The sequence below is a fragment of the Alosa alosa genome, chromosome 10 (assembly GCF_017589495.1).
Source record: "Alosa alosa isolate M-15738 ecotype Scorff River chromosome 10, AALO_Geno_1.1, whole genome shotgun sequence".
Classification (NCBI taxonomy): domain Eukaryota; kingdom Metazoa; phylum Chordata; class Actinopteri; order Clupeiformes; family Clupeidae; genus Alosa; species Alosa alosa.
Window position 1 is genome coordinate 29,371,250 of NC_063198.1, and position 12,500 is coordinate 29,383,749.

Genomic DNA, 12,500 nt, shown 5'->3' on the forward strand with positions numbered 1-12,500 from the left:
ACAGCAAGGTTACCACGCTTGAACGGTCTGCAGATTCATGCATCACGTAGACTATATCAGAGTGAGCACAGGTTTGACAGAATTCAAATTAATGACAGGGCATGAAGACAGGACACATCCTCCTGCTCCTGTTTGGGGGATGGTGTGTGTGTGTGTGTGTGTGTGTGCGTGTGCGAGGCTGTTGATGAATGCTCTGAATATTGAGACCTTTGCCTAGCAGGTTTAATGGAAAGCTATAATGTTAAATGCCATTTACAGAGTGATTTCAATTAGCTATGAATACATGCACAACAGACTTCTGAAGGTTAACAATGCATTTATCGATACATTCACCCTCTTATAACATCCAACATGGCTGCAGCTTAACATGCAGCAATAAGCAAAATATACAGAGGCAATAAACAAACACTCTCCACAGTCTCTGAAATCACAAAACCTTCTTTGTTGTCAGTCATTATTCATTATTATTCAAATAAAATCCCATACCATGGGCACCAACACATACACTTGCACAGTCCATCTGACAGTTTAATTATAGAACAACTCAGACCAAAAAGTGGCAAAACGTCTATAAAAGCTAGTAGCCAATACAGCACAAATGAACACTCAGAGACGAATGCCATAAGATTCCTACTCAGCTCTCATACAGACAGTTCTGCTGAGTGTGATCGTTGAGAGTGTGTGTGTGTGTGTGTGTGTGTGTGTGTGTGTGTGAGAGAGAGAGGGGGAAGCTGAGTGTGTATAACTCAGCAGTGTGACGAGCGCTGAGAACCTCTCTGCTCATTATATGTTCCCCACACACACCCCTAAGCCTCTGTGAGAGGGAAAAACTCCTTAATTACCGCCAAGCGCAGATTGTTAACTTTATTAATCCGGCTCCATTTACCCAGACTCTCATTTAAAGATATTACCCTTCTTCCAAACGGCTTTCGGAGGTAACCGTACAGACGTGAAGGAGCAATCAAACTCATATCGAGCTCAACATCTTATTAGGCGTAATGCCAGCTGCAGCCAACCACTGGGAGTGAAGCCTGTTAAGAGACAGGAAACAAGCTATCGACGGGCATGAATCACTTGCTAACTGTAAACATAGCATTCCATTATCCCTCACAAGGGAAGTGATGCATGGGATTGGGCACACTCAAAGGGAGGGTTTGGGAAGACGGAATGACACAGTCGGAGAATAAGTGGAGGATTGATGGGATCTGAAGGCAACATGTCTGAAAAGCCTTGCTTCTGTCTTGTTGGTCTATATACCTCATCTCCACATGATCAAACAGCAGCAGAAATGAGGGTGCAAGGCCTCTAAACAGTGATATTTTAGTCTCACAATAACTCATGTAGTGAAAGAAATATGTCAGCACTTTTTTCTTTCTTTTATAAAAACGGATGATACCAAAACTGAAAAAAAAAAGGCTGTTGATGAAAGCCTCAGACAATATGTTTCAAAATTATAGTTTTGTAAAGTGATGGTAGTGAAGTTGAGCATGCGCAGAAGTTCAACGTCTTTTACGATGGTTTACGACACTACATGATCGGTTCTACGCTTGCGCGATTGTCAGTATTACCTATTCAGAGAACGAGAATGTATAAGTCAAGTTAACATTGTTTGTAGCAGTAATAAAGTTATAATAGTTAAATGTACATGTTTTAAGGAACCAACGGAAATGTATGGAGGCTACCCAGATAGCAAAGGAGGTCGAATCAACGTTGATTTGTCAGGGTTGCGTTTCCTAGCTGCTAAATTAGCAACTTAGCTGGTTGCAATGCAATTTCCCCATTGCCAACCAACTAACAGGTTAGCAACTATTTGGGAAACGCATCCCAGATTGGTCGGTTTCTGTCAGGCGACCCGAAATTCCCGCGATGAATCAAGCGGCATGAAAAGCGAAGAAGAGAAAAAAAAAAAAAAAAAAAAAATATTTGTAGTTGTAACTTCTACAGACCAAAACCCTGGATGAGATGTACGAAACAGCTTTCTAGTTTACACTTAAGCTAGGTTACACAATTGACAGCTCTCATTAGCCTACATGCCGTCTCCTCACGCTAACTGTTAAGTCCTTGTTTTCACATGTAACATTGTTATAATTTAATAATGAAATATGAACTGATCTGGGAACTGGATACTTTCATTTTGTGGCCCATAACGTTTGCATGCATCCACGCAAGACACCTGCGTACGCGTTTCAGGAGGCAACACTGCATCAAAACGAGAGCACACATTCAAATTCACACATGGAATGATCATCAAATGACTCATTCCTTTACTGTGAACTTGCTAGCCTATGTATTTGCCTGTGTAAACTTGCAAAGATGAGTATGGTCACCTACATTTAAATGAATGCTGCCTATTACAACCATGAATAAATGCATTGAGAGAATGAGCCCTTTAGGAGGAGGGGGGAACAAGTAAACTAACTTGCTGTGTTGAGACAAGAACATGGACTCAATGACCGTTAATATAATTTTATTGCATGCATAAATAACAAATCCTTCAAGGCCATAGAGCATATGGGTGTTCATCCTTTTGAAGATGCTCTGCAACTTCTGACTATAAACACACTAATAGGCACATAAGTATGATCTTATATAAATAACACTTCATTTTAATTCATGTAACATGAAAAAATACATCAGGTATTGTATGCAATTTCAAGCCCATAACATTTTCTAATGTTTTCACAACTATAACATTAAGCAAACATCTCACGATTGCTGCCCATTGCATGAGTACACTGTACAAAGAAATAGTCTATAAAAGGTTTTTGCTGTTAATATGTCATCACTGGACATTTTTTGAAATAGTGTTAAAATACCGTCACCCTACCTGACAGTCATGAGTACTTTGGTGGTTTGGTGCATGGCTATTAGACTAATGGCCTCCTTACACCAAACAACTTTGACAAGATTTGAGAAAAGATTCTTTAAAGATTGGAGTCTTTTGAGTAAAGCTTGAATGGGGGGCATTAGTTAAAATACTACAATCTTTTAAGAATCTTTCCCAAATCTTGACAAACTTGTTTGTTGTAAGGTGGCCATTAGAGGTTTCCCCTCCCACTCAAGCAATTAGGACGCCTTTCACACTGCCCCTGCTTGACCTATCCCTTCTGGCAATTTCCAATCAGAGCCATGCAAACATTTTTATCTGACAGAATGGAGTGTGCGTGCCTCTCTCTACAAACCATGTGCAGTGGCAGAGTCATAAGCCTCAAAAACATGGCCAAACTTAGATGTCTAATGTCAAAACATGATTTAGATAACTTATTGATGCATTCATCTCCAGTAGGGTTGACTACTGCAATGGGCTTTTCCATTTGGTGTCACTGGGCCGAGTCATCATCTACTTCTTTGGCTTCATGTTCTGAGTCCTTGGGCTTTTCTGTGAAAGAGAATCACCTGGAGTTGACCATTTTAATGCACTTTATTTACACCCGATGTATTATAAGTCTTTATGCAGTGGTTTGACACTGACTAAAATAGGAGAAATATGTCACCCTATAAGGACTTTCCAACTTTTTCCAGCTAAGGGTTACATTAAACATAAAAAACATACGGTGAACTTACGACATGAACTGTGCCATCTGACAATTTGGGGTGGCATTTTGTCATTCTATGTTGTTGAGTGATTTGTCTGTCCTGGGGGGGGCTTGGTGGACTTGGTTGCACTGCACCTTCTGGTGGTTTGAACTGTTAAATGAGAGTGTGAGGGAGAAATAGGACAGACAAAATAATTTATTAGAATAATATTACTACAGCACTAAAACAGAGTATCATCATTATAATCATCATCATCATTCATACACTGTAATACTGATTAGAAAAACAAAAGGGCAAACGCTAAGAATCTTTAGGTCATAATCCAATAAATACTCTGATGCATCTGTGATTAAAGAGAAACTATGCAGTTTTGGCCATTTCTTTGCTGTTTTCTCACTTTTTACTCGCAGGTTTCTCTGCAGAGCTCCCCCTACAGCCTCAGAGTATGTGATTTACGACACTCCTCAATTGGTCAGGCTGTCGTTTTCCTCTTCCCTGTTCCTCCGACAACAGTTACTCGCTTTCTACTTCTTTTTACTGGCTGTCACGACGAATGTCTGAGAAACTCCATCGCTACCTTGTTCTAGGCGGTACATTCTAATTTTTACATTTTAGTAGAACTAAAGCACTCATTTTCAGGTGCTTGTTGACAGCCATGTCAAAGAACAGGAAACTGGTTTGCCGACTACAAGTGAGCTTGTGCTCAGAGCACATAGAACCTATTTTATCAACTCACAGCTTTTCTCTGCTTCACTGAAATCACTCCTGGCACTGTCTTGTTAGACAGCCAGGGATGTGCACTGGTGAAATAACGTTAGCATGGAAAATAGTCTCTCCAGACATATTTCTTCTCATATTTCCACCCAGATGAAATTTAATGCCACTCTTCGAAAATTAGCTAAATTTAATACATTTTAAGACCTTAAAAAATGTGTATTTTATTTAAGACGTTTTAATACTTTCCGCGGAGACCCTCTATTGCTTCTAGTGGTCATACCTTATTTTTAGGATCAGTTGAATTGTTTTGAGATTTTTTTTGTAACAGTCTTTACTATGTTAGATATTCATGACATACCTTCTTTGTGATCACTGCAAACCATATTTTTTATTTTTCCTCTTTAGCATTATAAACAATAAATGAAACTGGAAACAATTGAACCAGGAGACTTTGTCACAAGACAAAACAGATGTCTCAAAGCCCATTAGATTAACATGAGCCTACTGCGGTTTAGATTTGTATGGCAGCAACGTTATAGACAAATAGACTAGGCTAGCTAACGTTACACTGACACAACGTAACTTAATGCTCTGAATTCGCAGCCAACATGAAATCCATAACTTTTTGATCACCAAGTTGACATTTCCAGGTCAACCACAAATAATTCCGCTTCTTTTTAATATCATCCAGTAACTAATTCAATGGATAGGTTTGAATATAGGCTACTAAAAAATTAACAGTTATAGAGATCAACGTGAACGTGAGTCAGTTACTGTAAGAACCGTGGCTTGGTTTCAGCGATCAAGTGTGTAGGCCTACGGTTGATATAGGCCTACATATTCAATGCGATTTACACGTAAAAAAAAAAAACATGGATAAGCTGAAAGAAACTTGTGTTTTACAGTTTTGCAAAATAATAAATGCATAGCTAGTGAAATCATTTCACTATCCTAGTACTGAGAGACCTCTTGCTGGCTTGCTTGCTTTCGACATCACACTTGCGACTCACAGCTCCCCACTGACACACCTTTTGCATTACATTTCATTATGCTGACATACACCACAGTTTTACTTTGGCATACATTTACTGACTTCTGTACATAGTTTATTTAATAAACCTATTTTTGTGTTTAATATACTCGGTGTGGTCTCCCCCTTTTATGTTGTGGCGGCCTTGAGCCAGGAAGTCATGACACATAGGAACTCTGGATCTAATTCATAGTGACCATTGGGTCCTTGGTTACCTGTCTGACCAAGGCCCTTTGTCCCGGATTACTCAGCCAGATCTAGAAAGACCGTTGGTTGTTCCAAACTTATCCATTTCAGAACGATGGAGGCTACTGTGTTCTTGGCCACTTTCAATGCTGCATAAATGTTGTTATAGATCACTGTGTCTTCACACAACCCTGTCTCACAGGTCTACAGACAATTTTCTCAACCTCGTGGCTTGGTTTTCACTCTGACATGCACCATCAACTGTGAGACCATCTATACAGTATGAAGCAGACTTAAACTGCCACCTCTTGGCGAAAAGTTAATAGTTTTGCATATTAGTAGTAATACATTTCACGCTTCGTGGAATCCGGAAAGCGCGAATGAAGTGGACACTTCTAAAAGGGACCCACGGTACAGTAGCTGAAGGTCTGTGGCTAAAGCAGCCATAATGAAAGTGTTATCATTGTTTGGATACTTCACACACACGTGCTTTTTAACCGCATAGACTACCACTACCAAGCTGGAATCAAAGCACATCGACTCCCCTCTCACACCCTAAACACGCGCCGAACAAACAAAAAAAAGCCTCAGTCTCACAGTATAGGCAAAACTGTATCGGACCCGATTGTAGCGTTGGTAGGCTACTAAATCATCCATCACAAAGAATGATTTGTGTAGGTAGGTACAGCCCTGCCCTGGATACATCTCTCTCAACGGCAGCTCTAAAACATTTGGTTTAAATGGAGATGTAGATCATCGCGGGTGCGTTAATAAATCTACATTGTGGCGAGTTGACACAAATTATTCACTTTGAGTCTTTGGCGAATTTATGTAGTTTCAGTCCTAGTTACTTTACTTTGAGCCATGAATCACCTTAGCTTCGCTAGCGGCGGTCATAATAATGTCCAGTGAATTAATTTCGGACTCCAATCAAGTCCACCAAGGACCAAGAACCATTGATAGAAGTAGGATGCACTAGATCTAAATTACAAGCGTCATGACAAAGGGTCTGAATACTTACAGTATGTAAATTAAATATTTCAGTCTTTTTATTATTTATAAATTTACAAAACACTCCACACTTTCTGTGGAGTGTTGGAGTATTAATGTGTAGATTGAGATGAGAGAATTTAATTAATTTTAAGATGAGTCTGAAACTTACATTGTGGAAAAAGTGAAGCACTGTGAATACTTTCCTTATGCACTGCAAATATCCAAAGCCAATTTGGGAAAAGGCTCTTGAGATATAAAAGTGCATCTAAAATAAATAGAATATTGTGGAAAAGTGTGTTGGTTCAAGTAAAACAAACAAAACAAAAAAACATGTTATAAAATTAACGAATCTATCGTTCTGTGTCATTGTTGGCAAAATGATCGGAGGGCTCAGAAGCCCCTAGCATTTTGGGGTGCCCAAAATTTCTAGCGACGCCCCCGACCTTGGTATTTTAAAAATTCAGACTACGACCTTGTCTAGAACATGTGCTGAATAACAGGTCTCTTAACTAACGTTAACCAGTAAAAAAAAGTACTTACCGCACATATTTCCATGTCCTTTGGTGAAGTTAATCGTGGTCTTTAGTGGCATCAACCTGATAAATAAATGCACATTATTTACCTTAACCTTAGCCCATAAACCTTCAGATGAAACAAAGCAACCTAACTAATCCAACACTTAATATTTAGTAAGCTAGCTAAATATTAAGTGTTGATAATAAATATAGGTTGCTCTGTTGGCATGAATGAATACTAGCAAATGCTCAATGTGGTCCCTATTTAAATTACCGTTACTGTTACGTTAATGATTAGCATGATTATTTCTACCCAAACGGCTAACGATAGCTAACGTTCACTGTTAACAATTGCCATATAGTGACATTACGTTTAACCAACAATAGCAACATTTCTAAAGACAAAGATACATTGAACATCTGAACGCTGTACTCTTACCTGCACAATCTGTGAACATAATTCGTCGGGTGTAGTCAAAATATATTTTTCTGCGAAGTTGGTCTCGTCAAATGTGCGGCTTCTTGGCGTCCAACTGTTTCAAGACATGCGTGGTACAGATATTACAGAGGAATCGTTCCGTCTTCTACTACGTAATTATGCGCATGCGCAGAACGGATCTGGCAGGCGGTACGGATCGTGTACTGACAGTTCCCATGTGAAGTCTGTGTCTGAGGAAAAGACACTGATATTGCGTCTCATTTCTCATGGCTCCGCTCAGGGTCGCCACTTCTGCAGATGCCTAACGGCCCTGTATTGTGTGCCTCTAACATAGCACACATATTCAAACTCAATATCATGGATCAGGTTGATGAGGTGGCACAGTGGTGTCAATCTAACAGCTTGACACTGAATATCAATAAAACCAAGGAAATGGTAGTGGATTACAGAAGGCAGCAGCAGAACTACAGTTACACCCCACTAATGATCAGCGGGCAACCTGTAGAGAGAGTCACACGTTTTAAATACCTTGGTGTCCACATTACTGAAGACTTAACATGGACTGTTAACACTCAATATGTTCTGAAAAAGTCCAGACATCGACTCTACTTCCTTTCGTCAGCTAAGGAAATTCAAAGTTTCTACATCCATCATGAAGGCCTTCTACACTTCAGCGGTTGAGAATGTTCTAACTGGTAGCATCATCACCTGGTATGGGAACTCCACAGTTAGAGATTGTAGTACTCTGCAGAGTAGTAGTGCGCTCAGCTGAGCGATACTATAAGAACTCAACTCCCTGCTCTACAAGATATCTATTCCAGAAGAGTACTCCTAAGAGCCCAAAAGATTCTGAAGGACTCTTCTCATCCTAACAATGGATTATTCCTACCGCTGAAATCAAGAAGGCGCCTATGTAGTCACAAAGCCAGAACTGAGAGACTCAGGAGAAGTTTTTATCCCCAGGCCATCCAGAACTCTGAACTCACACTATACTGACTTTGCACACATTCACTCCTCAGCACTCTCAAACATTTCCCAACTCTGAACTCACACTATACAGACCTTTTATTTATTTTCTTATTTCATCACACGTCAAAACACACACACACACACACACACACACACACACACACACACACACATATCTGACTTTCTCCAACTTTTGCACACTTTTTATTTATTACTTTTGATTTCTCCTCCATCTACCCATGTCCTTGATTGCCTAGCCTTTCTGCCCCCCCACCCCCACCCCACCCCCATCCCCAACACACACACTTACATCATCACTGTCATCACTTCACATACATACAGCACTCCTCTACATACTTGCTGCACACTGCCCCCACATACACAGCACATTGTCTTCAGGATCTTCTCTAACACACATCCTCTACATACTTAACAGCACACTGCCCCCACCTACCCACACACACACACACACACACACACACAGTCACTGCTCCACTCCCGCCCACACACACATCTTCACTGTCATCACTCACATACATTACATACAGTACTCTGCTTGCAATAGTAAGTCCCTGACCCCCCCCCCAACACACACACTTACATCATCACTGTCATCACTTCACATACATACAGCACTCCTCTACATACTTGCTGCACACTGCCCCCCCCCACATACACAGCACATTGTCTTCAGGATCTTCTCCAACACACATCCTCTACATGCCTTACAGCACACTGCCCCCACCTACCCACCTACACACTACACACACACACACACACACAGTCACTGCTCCACTCCCCTCCCGCCCACACACACATCTTCACTGTCATCACTCCACATACATTACATACAGTACTCTGCTTGCAATAGTAAGTCCCTGCCCCCTACATACACAGCACATTGTCTCATGAGGAAGCTTCTCCAACACACATATTGCACACTGCCCTCTCCCCACATACACAGCACACTATCCCATCTCCCCTGTCATCCCCTAACACACACACCAAGACCCTGGCAGTTTGGGTTAGCCCCTTGAGCCGTGGATCTGCCCAAGGTTTCTTCCTTGGTAAGGGAGTTTTCCTTGCCCCTGTTGCTCTTGGGTGCTCCTTGTTGGTGCCCCCACCCAATCCCAATCCTCCCCACCTTTTTTTATGCAGCCCTTGCCACTTAATCTACTAAACCCTTCTTCTACTGCACTTTTACCCCATTAATGCACAAATAGGCTGACACCAGACATAATTTCACTGCATTTCTTACTTCCAGTAACTATATGCATGTGACAATAAACTTCCTTGTATCCTTGTATCCTTGTATCAATATTTACAAGTGGATGGCATATGACATGGCAGGGCCCTGCATATTGTTAGTGAAAGATAGTGAGGGATGGAAGGAAGAATGGAAAGAATAGAAGAAAAGGAAGTGATAAGACCGAACAGATGCCGGTGCCGGTGTGGGGAAATTTCCAGTAACTAGACAACACTTTAGCTATTAAATGTCTACTCGGGTTGTTGTTGTCAAACTGGCTACACTTTAAAGAAATGTAAACATTACAAGGATGGTCATTACAAGGAGTTATTTTGGGTTCCTCTTGTCCATGATCTCTGGATTCCTCTTGTCCATGATCTGAGGTCAACTGCCTTAGGGAGTCTGGAGTAAAAACAGCTTTTCTTTAATTAGCTTTCTTTAACATGACGGCTCTTTTTTCTTTATTCTATGAAATCCATCAAGAATACCCTGTTTAGTCCTATACATAACGGTAAGACTTTGTCTACAACAGACTTGTTGCTCTCATGCTCGCTAGGATGCTTGTGTGTTTGTAACCTGTCTCCAGCGTTGTGAATAAAGCTTTGTACTCTGCCATACAGTCGGCTTGCCTGTGCATTACTTTTTGCCTCTCTGTGGATTAATACTTTATTTTAACACACCGGCAAATCCTCTCCTGAAATCTGTTATTTATTGAGAATGTATTCTTTGTACACTTTTTCAAATCCTTTGTGAAATGCAGTAAATAAACACATTATAGTGGCATTATTGCCACTTTCTTCTTCTTTAAACACCAATATTGTGATGTATTGTAGATTAATCTTTTGCAATGTATCAAGTATTGCAGAATAGCTCAATTGTGATACTATTGTTATTGTGGGCAAAGTATTGTGACAGTATCGATTCATTAGATACTCTGCAAATCCTAGCTCTAAAATGAATAATAAATACACAAATATTCAAATCCTTTGTGAAATGCAGTAAATAAACACATTATAGTGGCATTATTGCCACTTTCTTCTTCTTTAAACACCAATATTGTGATGTATTGTAGATTAATCTTTTGTAATGTATCAAGTATTGCAGAATAGCTAAATTGTGATTGTGGGCAAAGTATTGTGACAGTATCGATTCATTAGATACTCTGCAAATCTCTCTAAAATGAATAATAAATACACAAATATATTAAAGACACAAAGAAAATGAAGACAAAAGCAAAACTAATAAGAAAGAGGTCTCTTGCACATGATTGATGAAGAAGAAGAATGACTCCTCCGGTCTCAGAATTGGTCTTCTACCACCACTTTTGCCCAGTGTCCCCCTGGTCAAGCACAGATGATGCCTCCTCTAGGTGTCCTTTTAGGGGAAGACTGTTTCAAGTCCTTTGTGAAATGCAGTAAATAAACACATTATTGTTTTTTTATGCCACTTTCTTCTTCTTTAAACACCGATATTGTGATGTATCATAGATGAATCTTTTGCAATGTATCAAGTATTGCAGAACACACAGCACTCAGTCCAGATTAGTGCTACATGTAGAACACTGCGGACATGAAGACCGGCCCTCTCCTGATGCCTAGACTGCTCTGTCCAGGGTATTGTGTTGTGTGTGTGAGGTATTTACCCCATTTTATATTACACTACTGCACTTTTATCTCGCTACAACTGCTTCAGTTGAGATATTTCTCTTTCCTAACGTTCCTAATTCTTCTGTGGACAAATCTTCAAGCTGTCGAAAATACACTTCACATTCCTCATGCTCCGACTGCTCGAGTTGCATCACATATGTAACACCAGCATTTCCTGCCTTTTCTGACACCTAGACTCATCTAGCCAGATGGCAAGTAGTGTATGTAGGGTGAACGATTTTCCCTTCTGTAACTCCTCCATCGATGATTTTCAACCTGTGCCCCATTCACTTAGTGGAAGCTTTCCCCAAACTCTGTGGTCCCATGGGTCTCTCTCGTATCTCAGCTTTGCAGTAGCTCTCTGTATTGCTGTTTGCCATGCCTACTGCTGACATTTAACATTTATAATCTTAGTAAGGATTTCTGCTCCTGTAAATAAAATTGGTACATTTTAGGCAGAACTGGTCCTAGTTTACATGCAGAGAGTATATTCAAACCTGTCAGTATATGTGTTTTATCCTCAAGACAGGCCAAAGAGATCAAACGCCTATCCATACTTCAAAACAATCCACCAGGTCTGAACCTACCACCAACAGCTGGGAAATGTCAAAGGCTCCTTCTGAAACAATGTGGCATCATTCAGACAGCAGCCTTCCAGCCTGCAAGCTGAGGGAGAGAAAGGAAAAGCCTGCAGGCATGGCGGCGCATTTATAAGGAACCGGACTTGCAGAACCGAAGCCGAAGATGCAGAACCGGAGGGAACCCATGCGGAACAGTGTCCATCACCTCAGCAGGGGGAGTGTATCTGATTACACAAGCACGGCTGGCTGAGCGCGGCTCATCTCCATCTCCGACAACACCGCCGAGCCGAGCAGAGCCGAGCGGGGGAGACCACGGCGAAGGCCGGCCTTCAGCCAAGCACATTTGTTTGTTTCCCCACCTCAGCGCTGCCCAGAAGAGTCAGCCTCCATCTGGGTGCCTGTCCCGACTTCAGCGCTCGAGGGAGTGGAGGAGGGAGAGACATGGGGTGCTAAGGAGCGCTGCAGACTGTTTAAGGGTGAGGTGTGAAATCCCAAGACCGAGGGAGCGAGAGGGGCTGATTGAGACAAGGCGCAGCAGAGAGGAGGACGACAGATGAATGTAGATGAGGAGAGAGGAGGAGAGGAGGAGAGAGATGAGAGGAGGAGAGAGAGGAGAGAGAGAGAGGAGAGGAGGGAGGAGG

General features: G+C 41.2%; 1 protein-coding gene and 1 long non-coding RNA gene across 2 annotated transcripts in view; both read right to left on the bottom strand.

Annotated features, from left to right (window-relative positions):
• asic1b (acid-sensing (proton-gated) ion channel 1b) overlaps nucleotides 1–12,500 on the bottom strand; it is a 231,408-nt gene that overhangs the window by 144,791 nt on the left and 74,117 nt on the right. The window lies entirely within an intron of this gene.
• On the bottom strand, nucleotides 2,436–7,494 carry LOC125301961. Its single transcript, XR_007194816.1, has 4 exons — nucleotides 7,418–7,494; nucleotides 7,004–7,059; nucleotides 3,565–3,687; nucleotides 2,436–3,379 (listed from the first exon to the last, which is right to left on the bottom strand). It is a non-coding gene; the product is annotated as an uncharacterized LOC125301961 (long non-coding RNA).